Here is an 11015-nt window from a genome sequence, read left to right on the forward strand (position 1 = left end):
GAGGGCTTCCCGGACACGCGTGGGAGGCCCCGTGGAGGGCAGCCGGCGCCCGCCAACTGCTTTATTTCGGATGCTCTCTGCCTTCTTCCCGCCCCGGCGGGGCCGSCCGCGCACCAGGTCTCCTTTGGTGCCGCTGCGCCCCGCGGTGAGCGCAACGGGGGTCTGGGGCTGGCGCTGCCCCGGGGCCGCGCGTGGACGTGTCCGCGGCGGCACCGCGAAGCGGCGCCGGGGGAGGGAGGCTCTGCCGCAGGCTCGGGCAGTTGCTCTGTGTTGGTCTGTAGACAAATCCTACATTTATCGGCTGTGCGTTTATGTAATCAACACAGTTACATAAGCAGAATATAAAAATACAGAGAAAAGCACCATAAGCATGTTACTGTACATGCAGAAGTTACAAACAAATAGGAGACAGCGCAGAAAGCTAAGTAACTGCTGCAGGTTCAGGCAGGAGTCAAACAGACCGAGTCGTTGTTCTCTGCTGCTGTGATGTGTTTCCCGTTGGTTTGTTGTCTGTTTGTATGGATGGTTTTAAACATCTGGTAGCTCTGGGTTTTCAAATGTCTTCATTACGTTGTGATGTGCAGCACATATACATACTGCTATAGTATGAACTGAAGTCCGGTGCCGTTTGGACACTCTGCCCAAAGGCTTATAAAAATCTGTTGTTYAAGAGTGAATCGTGATAACATACAAAATTTTTTGAACATAAAGGTAATCAAATATATGTTTTTAAAATTTGGCACAAAAAGAAATGGAGTAAGTGTAGTAAATAAGTGTTGCTGAAATTGATTGTGAAYGCATTTTTAATTATAGCAAAAATACAGATTTTATGGAACTGTCCAAAATCAGGTGGATTGAAGACATTGCTTATAATCTTTAGAAAAAGTACRCAAACTGTCTTAAAGATCAGAGTTCTGCTATAGAAATAAACCCAACTGAATAGTGCTGAAAAGTCATTTGGAGGAGACAAAAATTAAACTAGGATCCATTTTTTTAGGTAATTGGTCAAATGGTGGCCAGGTGTTTTAGAGGGCAGGACAGTTGGTGGGAATGACTTTGGCTGCCTTCCTGCACCGAGCCTCCACTGACCGCGAGATGGGAGGGCCTCCGTCGCTTGGTGTTTGACATGGAGGCACTGTCATTGCAGCCCAGGGTGACCGTAGTCTTCAACCTCCCTCTTCAAGATTAGATACAGAGAGGTGGGTGACTGGCAGCAGTCTGGAGTTAGACCTGTGTTAAAGTGCCTGCTGGAAAACCACCAGCAGCTGTTGCAACAGATGGTGTCTAAACAACAACAACAACAAGAGCTGCTGCTTGGGAATTGCTGCCCTTGCAATAGCAGTGGCAGTGGCGGCAGCAGCAGGGCTTGTTTGGCTCAACCAAACAACCTTGCAACCTCCAGACTCTCACTGGTGTGGGAGGCATCCAGCCCTCTTGCCTCAGGGAGTGTTCTGGAGGGCTTTTCCAGAGCTGGTGGGGGTTGCTGGGGTGGCCGTGGCCACCTGGGAGCAGCACCTGCTGGGTTTGGTTTTGCAGGGGCAGCACAGGCTGGGTGGAGGAGGTGGGGTGAGCTCTGGACTATGCTGCAGTGCCAGTGGCTACTTGCCTGCGTGTGTATTGGGGAAGACGCTCACTGCCAGTACTGCAGAGAAGACAAAGATCTAGAAATTTCACTCTGCGATTTATGTCTTAAAATAATATTTAGAGAGATGGAGGCTTTCTGATTTCCAGCACTTGGGGTTAGTGACTCCTTTTCTCATGATCCCTTGATACAGGAAGAYGGTGAATGGTCCCTGGGCTCCTTGGAAAGAGGTAAAAGGACACTGTGAGCTCAGTCTGCTCTGCCCTGCCATGCTAAGCCTGCAGTAGGTGCACAGCCTTAAAGGTGGATTAAAAGAGGAAAAGGTTGCGGAGCTGGTGACTCACGGGGAGAGAGCAGATCTCCACCTGACGCTTGGGGAGAGAGGCCTGGCTGAAGCCAAGACTCCCTGAAGACATTTATACAGGCCAGACTCTTTGAGGAAGGACAGGCCCGTGGTAGCAGCCTGATTTTGTTTGCTTTGTCTCTAGTTGTTTACTTGCTAACGGTGTGTTACAGTTAAATAAGAGCAATGTTACAGATAAATATAAGGGTTCTTTTCTCTGCCTCTGTGTGGGGATCCAGCTCTGATGTGTCCCAAGCCCACAAGTGGTGTCACACATGCATAAATTGGGTGCTCTTATCTGGATAGAAAGGGTCACAGCGACTSCTGAGCTTCTGGAGATCATAGTTATGTCATTTYCAAGTGACAGCAACATAGCGTTTGYGGCTGCATTAATAAAGCTAATTACGAACGATCTGTTTCTTTTCTTTTTTCAAGGGCTGCTTCATCACGAGAGAGAATGGTCTCTGAGGACAGATTTGGCTTTCATAGAGATAACTCTATACATCTTACATTGAGTTAATTATTCTGTTCCCAAGCCAGCCATGGAGAAGTGTACTGGGAAGCTAACAATTTAAAGCACTTACGACCTCAAAATAGCCTCTTCTTCATATATGGTCCATGAGGGTTAGCATTATTTGACTATTATTTGGTAGATAAGGGAAAGCCAGGGGCATTTGGAGGTCACAGAGAGGAGCCCACATACTGTAGGGTATGAAGATGCCTCAGTGCTTTTCTCTAAATCTGAGAGTTTATATTTAGAAAGGCATGGTCAGCATATACCACAGTTTCTTCTAGTACTCGTAGACTATTTTACAGGTTATGTCTTCAAATAACCTTTGAGAAAAGTCTGAAAGCACTGATGAAGGCACTAATGATGTAAATAAGGGAAGATAATATTAATTTGTGCAGGCTGAAGATTCAAGGAAAAAGATGTGGCAAAATACCAAATGTGTTTTTTTCTCTGTATTATACTTCTGTTTTATTCATATCTTAAGTCCTTTCACAAGATACCATTTTGTCTGAAATATCAAAACCCCTGTAAGGTATGAATTTTTTCAGCCCTCCCCAATGAAATTATGCCTTTCAGCTAGAGAAAAACACTTGCACTCTAACGTAGTCAGCATGCTAGGGAAGAGGTCCTACTTAGCCCTCCTATTATCCATTGCCTTTGTGAATGAGTAAACAAATTAACTTAAGTCTACAACTGGCAATAAAGCCCTCGAGCGATCGGTGGTATTTGGAAGATCTAAGATGCTTTGGGGGATACAGCTGCTGCCTCACCCAATTCAGCCCACTCACAGTGGCAAACATCCATCTTTAGAGTTCTTGCTTGACAATCTTTAACCATCCGACTCCATCTCTGTTTGTTTTGCCTTTCACGTATTTTCACCTCTGGCATGGATTTTACTGAACTCTTTCTTAATAAGAAATCTTACTGGAGTAAAAACACTTAAGCTTTCTGTTTCCTCTGTATTTTTTTTATCCTTCTTCACTAAAAACTTTTTCAGTAAATCTGATTCTATACTGACAACTGTCAGTGGAACCACATCGAGTCTGTGAGAGAAGGCAGAATTTGGTACCATTTAAAATGGGTAGACGTTAAAGATGGAGAAGCTCTAGCCTCATCTAACTTCATCTCATGTAGCTTATGCTTGCGGTTTCCCTGGGAGAACATCTAAACTGAGACTCAGATGTAAAAACATGGTCCTTCTGTTCTACGTGATCTTTTATCCTTTCTCAAGTCTGTATCAATCTATTGAAAATAATGTCTTGATGAGTAACTTTCTACTGCAGTGATTACCATCTTTCTTAATAATTGAGTATGCATAGTGCTTTGATCTAAAATTGAAGAGATTAACTTGCCTTTAGACATTCTACCCATTATTCTTTTCAGACTGGATAAACAGGAATTCTTGCATCATTTTTTCCTTCTTGTGTAACTAATTAGAGCCAGTTATACTTTATAAGCATAAGTCCTTAATAGATAAAGAAATAAATGTGAAAGTGATACTTGTATTTTAAAGCCTCACTTATACTTCAAGGTTAGAAAACCTAGATATGGTAAAGGGATAATTGTTTACTGCTGTAAACAATGAGTGACATGATCATGATTGCATAAAAAATTTCATTCTAATCTCTCTTTCACCAGGAGCTTCTAAGTTTCTGCCCTCTTTACCCTCAAGTTTGTGCTGCTTATGCTTTAAAAAACTGCAACAAAACCAATCTAAAATAATCTGAAAAATGGTCAACACAGCAATTTTCATATTTTAAGAAAATTTTTCAGCATGTTTGGTTGTTATCTTTTTTTTTAAAGTTCTTGTTTTTGAATGATTAGGGGTATAACCTGTGTTTTTCTGGAAAGCAGCAAATCTGAATATAGCTACTGTAGTGAAATTAGCTTCACTGTGATGAAGAATAACGTACTGGGTGTGTGTATATTTCATTTCATGTGTTTTCCATGGTCAGAATCCACCACTGCCAGAACTACCAGGTGCTCGCAGCTAGAGCAAAGTACAGCTTGTCCTCTGCGAGGGCAGCAGGACTGAACCTTCACTTGTAAAGTGCATGGCTAAGGAAAATTTTGTATGTGCATGGCTAACTGAAATGCTGAGTGAGGGTGTTTTCCAGAGCACAAGTTGATATCCACTGTTGGTAAGCTGGAAGGAAGAGCCCCTGGTATGGACAAGGGAAAGACTGCTGTTTCACTGTTTTTGAATTTTCGTGCTGTTAAATAGATGACAAATTTGCACATCTGGATTCTAGCTGCACAGGCAAATTCACTGTGACAAGAAGCTGCTTGAGAATGGTAGGAATTAAGGYTTCACTTTGTACTCACATTAATGCCTGGAAAATACACTGCAAATTACTGACCTTTCTCAGCCAGACAGTGGAATCCAGATTTTGCCTGTGACCAGTTTGAGTAACGGTGCTCGCCGCTGAGGAACCCAGCTTCCCAAGGCTGGTTTGCAAAATGATAAGGCCCATCTCCCAGGAGAGTAGGCCTGGAAGGAGAAGTGGCTGCTGACAGGCAGGGCTAGAGTAGGACTCAGAGCTGGGAGAAGGGAGGGTGCCAGGGCAGGGAGATGGAGCAACACTGGGAAGATACAGCTAGAAGACAGAGTGGACAGAACCAGAGCACGAAGTCCAAGGCTGGGAACCTTGGAGCCACAGTGTCCTCTTTCAACTCCCTCTGTTGCTCTTTCTTGTTATTTTAGGAGTCTCTGATAAAACATGTCAGCTACCCCAAAACATGCCCAAACTACCTCAGCTCCTGTTATGTGTGCTGCCTGTTCTCATCCCCCTTGCTGCACACCTGTGACTTCCTAGCCACACTGAGGACATTGCAGGAGGGCATGTTACCTATTTTGAGAGTCCTTGCCTAGCAGTTTTCAGTCTCTGGGAGTGTGAGGATATGGAGGGTGTAATAAGAGAAAAGACTGCTGCTTAAGCAATAGGATGACTGTGGCTTCAAGGTTTTGTGAGCCACTATTGAGATTATGAAAAGACTCACAGGGTTGTGACTCTGTCCACCTATTTGCTGCACTTCTGTCCTACTGCTATGTGCCCTGCTTGTGCCCTCAAATGCTCCTTCTTTGCTACAGGGTGCAGGACTCCCATGGCACTTTAAATCCTTCCTCTCCCCTTGCCTCACACCCACTTTTGCAGAAGGACTGCAGCAGTTCTGATATGCTCTTGCCTGAGGTGACAGGAATGGAGAAAGATCTTCCCTGAAAGTGTGTGTGTGTGGGGAAACAGCCAGAAAGACAAGCATAATGAACCACAAGGTGTGGTTTACTTAATGTAGTTTAGTGTTAATTATTTATGATGATTCATGATTTTCTCTAGTATATTGGCTAATGAGATCTGTTATTGTAACAACAGTTAACAAACAACTCCCAGGTTTGCATACAACAGACCTACTGTATTATAATGAAAAATATCTAACATTTCCTTTGTAATATTATAATTTTTATATATTAGTCTACCCTTTCCAGCATTAATCCTCCACTGATTTCTGCATCTTACTGGTTTTCTTCCTTCCCTCTCTCCTCCTTCCCCTTTCTCTCTTATTAAGCCCAAGACACTGACATGTATTGTCATTCACTAACTGTGCACGATTGCAATGTGTTATAAATAGCACAGATTCAGGAGTACAATTCATTGTGAAAAGTATCTTTAGAGATGACCTTTGAAACACTAGCTATATCTTTCCTGTTTTTCCCTTTCACAGCATGCTCTGGATCATGTTGCTCTTAATTTGGTGCAGTTTGTTAATTACAAGACAGAATAGAAGCTGTGCAGTAAGTAGGGGATTTAAATAATAAGGTGGATAATTAAAAAGGATTAATGAGGTGGATTAAAATAAAGGGATTGAGGCCAAAAGGAGCACAAATTTTCTAAACATTAATGGCCCCAAAATTCTAGCATTCAATAGCGTGTTCCTCTTCCCAGCTAGGTATTTGCTTTTATCCAGAGGTGTTGGTCTTTTAAATCAGATTGACTAACACAGTCCCAAGAGAGCTGAGCAGCACCTAGCATCTCCCCCTGCAGCCCTGTGTGCCCCTTCTCTCCAGCGCGAGTTCCCCAGCTAGTTTGCTTCTAACTCATTGCTGCATCTGGCTGAAGTGGTTCCCAAGAAACCAGTACAAAAGCTGAAAGAGAAAGACTGCAGTTGGATTCTGAGGCTATTAGATCCTGCCTAATCCTCAGCTGCCCTGGCCAACACCATTCTTCTCTGTGCACAGGTTTGGGGCAGACCAAAACCTAAAAAGGCTGATGGAATTGTTCCAAATGTTGCTGTCGGGTTGCCAAACTCAAAGTGGGTTTGCTTTCTCCCTCATCCCGCCAGACTGGCACTGCAAAGCCCSGTGGCTGGAGAGCCATCCTCAGCATGGAAGGCAAGGTTCTGGACAGCAAATGCTTACTGCTGTGTGTTTGAGTAAAACACAACTCCCTTCTGAGGGCAGCTCAGCTGAACACTTCTGTAAGGAATCCTGGAGGTCTCCAGGTCCTTAGTTCCAGATCCATTACCAGAAATTTTATGTATGGTTATTTTGCAGGTATGGTGGAGGGAGGCATGAAGAGCAAGGAGAAATACAGATTTTTGCTACATGTTACTGTCTAGTCAACCACTTATTTCACTGGACTATAAAGCAATTTGTATCTATAGATTTATTATAAACATCATTTTGATTATTTTGGTGTGAGCTATTGACTCAGAAGGTAGAAATCATAATCTAACAATGTAATATCACTGCCCAATCTGAATTTCGGAGCTTATCTATGGATATTATAGTTTTCCTTGCAAGTGTCTTAAGGTTATTTTCTGCTGGGAGTTATTAGTGCAAGTAGCAGCTGGGAGTTTGGGCTCACCCTGTACTCAGTACTGCAGAGCCAGGAATTGCTCAGGCATGGAATAACACACAGCAGGGATGAACCTACCCCATGAGTGATGCTACCACAGTCACTTCAGTTACACCAGCAGCAAATCTAGCCCAGTGCGAACATCAAGATGCACAGATCTGTACAACTGGGTAATAAATCCCTGACAAAGAAGCCTGACAGGACTGCAGAGGAAATGCAGCTTCAGGAAATTAAAAGCCGCCTGTCATGGTGTTTATGCCAGGTGTCTGCACCAACGGTGGAATGCAATTTTACTCTTCTTCGGAAATGTGCTAGATGTGCCCTCTCGTGGAGGCCAGCGACAGTGCACGAACGACTTCGACGGCTTTTATTTATTTATTTATTTATTTATTTATTTATTTATTTATTTATTTATTTTTTCCCAGTGGACTCGGCTGCTGTGTATGAGCTCTTCACATGCGGAACAAGAAATGGTTGTACGTAGTTCGTGCTTTTGGCTACAATGCTGATCTTACATACTAACGAGAAAGTGGCCTGGGATTCCTCTAGCGCTGCCCCAACGTGCTTCTGGGGGACCAGGCTCTGCGGCGGCCWCAGCTCTGGGGGAGACCCCGGCCACGAGCACAGCCCACACGGGTGCCACTACRTAACTGACATGGTTCAGTATAACTGATTTACTGATATCCGTGTCAGAAGAAAGGCTGTCCTGCCTCTCAGAAAGCAGGCATTCTAGGTTTGCAAAGCTGTGAGTTAGGAAACAGTCTTCCTTTTATTTGTAAACAGCAAAATCAGTAGGGAGATTTTGGAAATCTGTATGGAGCCCTATGATCTCTTTTGAGTCATTTCCTAGAGCAGAAATGTACTTCAAGGCTCTTTACTGATGATAATCAACAAATGTAGCAACACATTCAAATAAATGTGATTAATAACAATTTCTCTGTAGAAATATAATTACCATCATAAACAAGTGGTCATTACTGAGAGACTTCACGTGGAGGTCAGGCAAGGAATTATTTGCAATGATTATAAAGGACGTCCCTGAAGTAAAGGGAACGACTGAACAAGCAGAGTTTTCTAACTGAAGTAAAATCGTAACATCAACAGCTTTATTCTGAGTGGAAGATTGTAGGTGGAAGAACTTAGTGTTACACGCTACAGTCTAAGAGTAGCTTCAAAGATATTTCCATTTTTGAGTGAGATTTCTCCTTTTCTTGAAATCTTGATTGTTCTTTCTCATACTGCAGTAATATTAATTCTACCTAGTCTACCCACTAATAAAGCTACTCAATCCCTTTTGTTATGATCTGCTTGACAGTACGTGACAGGACCTGCACTATGCTAGGTTCTTTTTAGGTATCATTTTGTTATCTCAAATTTATATGTCACCCTATTCGACCCTATTTGGTCAATACCTTTTCAGGAAAGTAGATGTACCCAGATCTGTTAACTTAAATGGGATTTCAGCAGCTGTGTTTTTTCTACCATTTATGGAACAAGAGCCATAAAAAGACTTGCATCTAAAGCTTCACTTTACATACAGCTAGAAGCTGGGTAACATTAGATCATCTTCCTTAGAAGGTGGATACACACCTTCTGCAGGAGGTGAGGTTGCCTGAAGATCTTCAGTCAGTCTGAGAAAGATCTGCAGCTGTAATGTAATCTAGAAGTAGTGAAAATAGAGAGGCCTATTTCCATTCCTCACTAAGATTCATATTAACTTTATACTAAGTTTCAGGTGTATGCATAGTCCCAGCAAAATCAATGGAACTACTTTTGAGCTTGAAGTTAAGCATGTGTTTAAGTACCTTCATGAACTGAGATACCTATGCGACTTCCCTATTGTATCTGCTTTTTGTCTCTCTTTCACTTCCAGTGTGTTGTTTCCACTATTCTTTTTTCTTCTGTTATTTTTTATTTTTTTTTGTTTTTCTTTACCACTCCCCTTAAACCCTATGCAATTTCCCCTGCCCTCTTTACCTTAGCTCTTGGTCCTCTTGCTTTCTTTTTGTCCCTTCTGGAAGCTCCCATTTCATTCTCCACTGTCAGTGGGGTTATTAGCTTAATCTCTGCTCCGTACTGGAGCTTGCAGGGGAGTACATGTTCAGAGTTGGTGGATTTAAAGCTTCCATCCATTTTTGTGGATAAACGGTCTTTCCCTTAACTACTCTCTCAACCCCAGCCTCCATGCTATGATAAAAATCCATAAAAGCAAGAGAATGCAAGGTTCAAGGGAAATGCAATGTGACTGTGGGTCATAGTTTCTACTTAAGCAATGTTCTGTAAAATATTGCCATAGTAGTGTGCTAACAAATTCAGGAATAGGGAATAGGCTCTGCAATCCTCTTCACTGTTCTTGGGCCTTTCTGTATTTGATGCAGTGCTTTAACATTGTTTATAAGAGTACTCTTTCTATTTCACTTTGTTAGATGTTTAGAGGCAAGTCTTGCCTCCCAGATTGCACGATCACACAGTGCTTAGTGTATAAGAACATGACCCATAGATGATCAACAAATGAATGGGGCTGTACAGAAAGGCCTTGCTCAGGCAAGGCAGGTCAGTATTTTGTATCTCAATAAAGACCTCCTGTTAAGGTTTGTGCTGTGGGACTGTGTGTTCTTCATGCTGGTTAACTGCTGGTGCCTCTTCAAAATGTAGTGAATAGTAGCACAGGTCTGTGTATRCATGCTGTAGGGGGCAACAGATGTGCCCAGGAATAGCTGTGGAGGGACAGAATGGTTCCAGGGGGTGCAGACTCATGGAGCTAGCTGCCAAGGCGTCTTATGCCTGGCTGGCTTAATRCAGCTGGTTGCTAAGCGAATTTGGGTTGCCTAGCAACTTCATTCAATTTCGCCTCTGCTAACATCAGAGCAAGAAACCCAGATGGGCCACATACACCATGAAAGCCAAAAGGCCAGCAGCACCACAGGGATGTAGACAAGYTGGGGCAGTCTGGTCTGCCTCGGCTCACCGCTGTGGAAACAAACCTGGAACACTATCAGTTCCTAGCCACAGATACGGTCTCTGTCCAAGAGATCCTTTTCGGTCTCACTGCTGGAAGACCTTGGGAGGTCACGGGTGACCTGCTGTGGGTGTTTGGCCGTGGTGCTGCAATTCAGCCCAGTGAAGGAGGGTGCCAGCYGACCCAGTCAGGCTCTGTGACTGCTAACACTCCCCTGGAAAGGATTGCAGAGGCGAGGATGCTGGCCATGGCACTCCTGGGGCTGTGTTAACCCCTCATGACAGAGCTGCTTTGCAGATGTCCTGTAGGAACTTATTTGCAGAGTATGTAGATTTAGTTTCTGCTAGACCTGGCTATGAGAAGCTGCTTAAGTCCRTTTAAGCATCTAATGTTACTATATAAGCCCTGACTGCAAGGAAAAGTAACTCTCGCCAGAGCTGGGTTTCTGTGTGCTGAGACAGTATCGCAACTGGCTGTGCCTCCAGRGAGACTCCTTCTGCTGCAAGCCAGTCAGTCTGACGCCGTGACAGGCCTTTGCTCTCACTGGATTAAACTCTCGAGCGGCTCTTTAGCGATATGAGAAGATAACTTTTCCAGCGTTTAATTCACCCAGAGCAGGGCTGCGCCGAGGCCGTAGGGCCGTTACGACCCGAGGCTCCGAAAGGAGTCCGTGTGACAGCGCCGCCATGACGAGGCAGTTAGAGAGGAGGACGAGGCAGGCCTCGGCCACGAATCCGCAGCCGTAGAGGGCGAGGGCCCCGGCCAGG

This window comes from Rhea americana, unplaced genomic scaffold, assembly GCF_003343005.1.
Source record: "Rhea americana isolate MKP2758 unplaced genomic scaffold, rheAme1 scaffold_14, whole genome shotgun sequence".
NCBI classification, from domain to species: Eukaryota; Metazoa; Chordata; class Aves; order Rheiformes; family Rheidae; genus Rhea; species Rhea americana.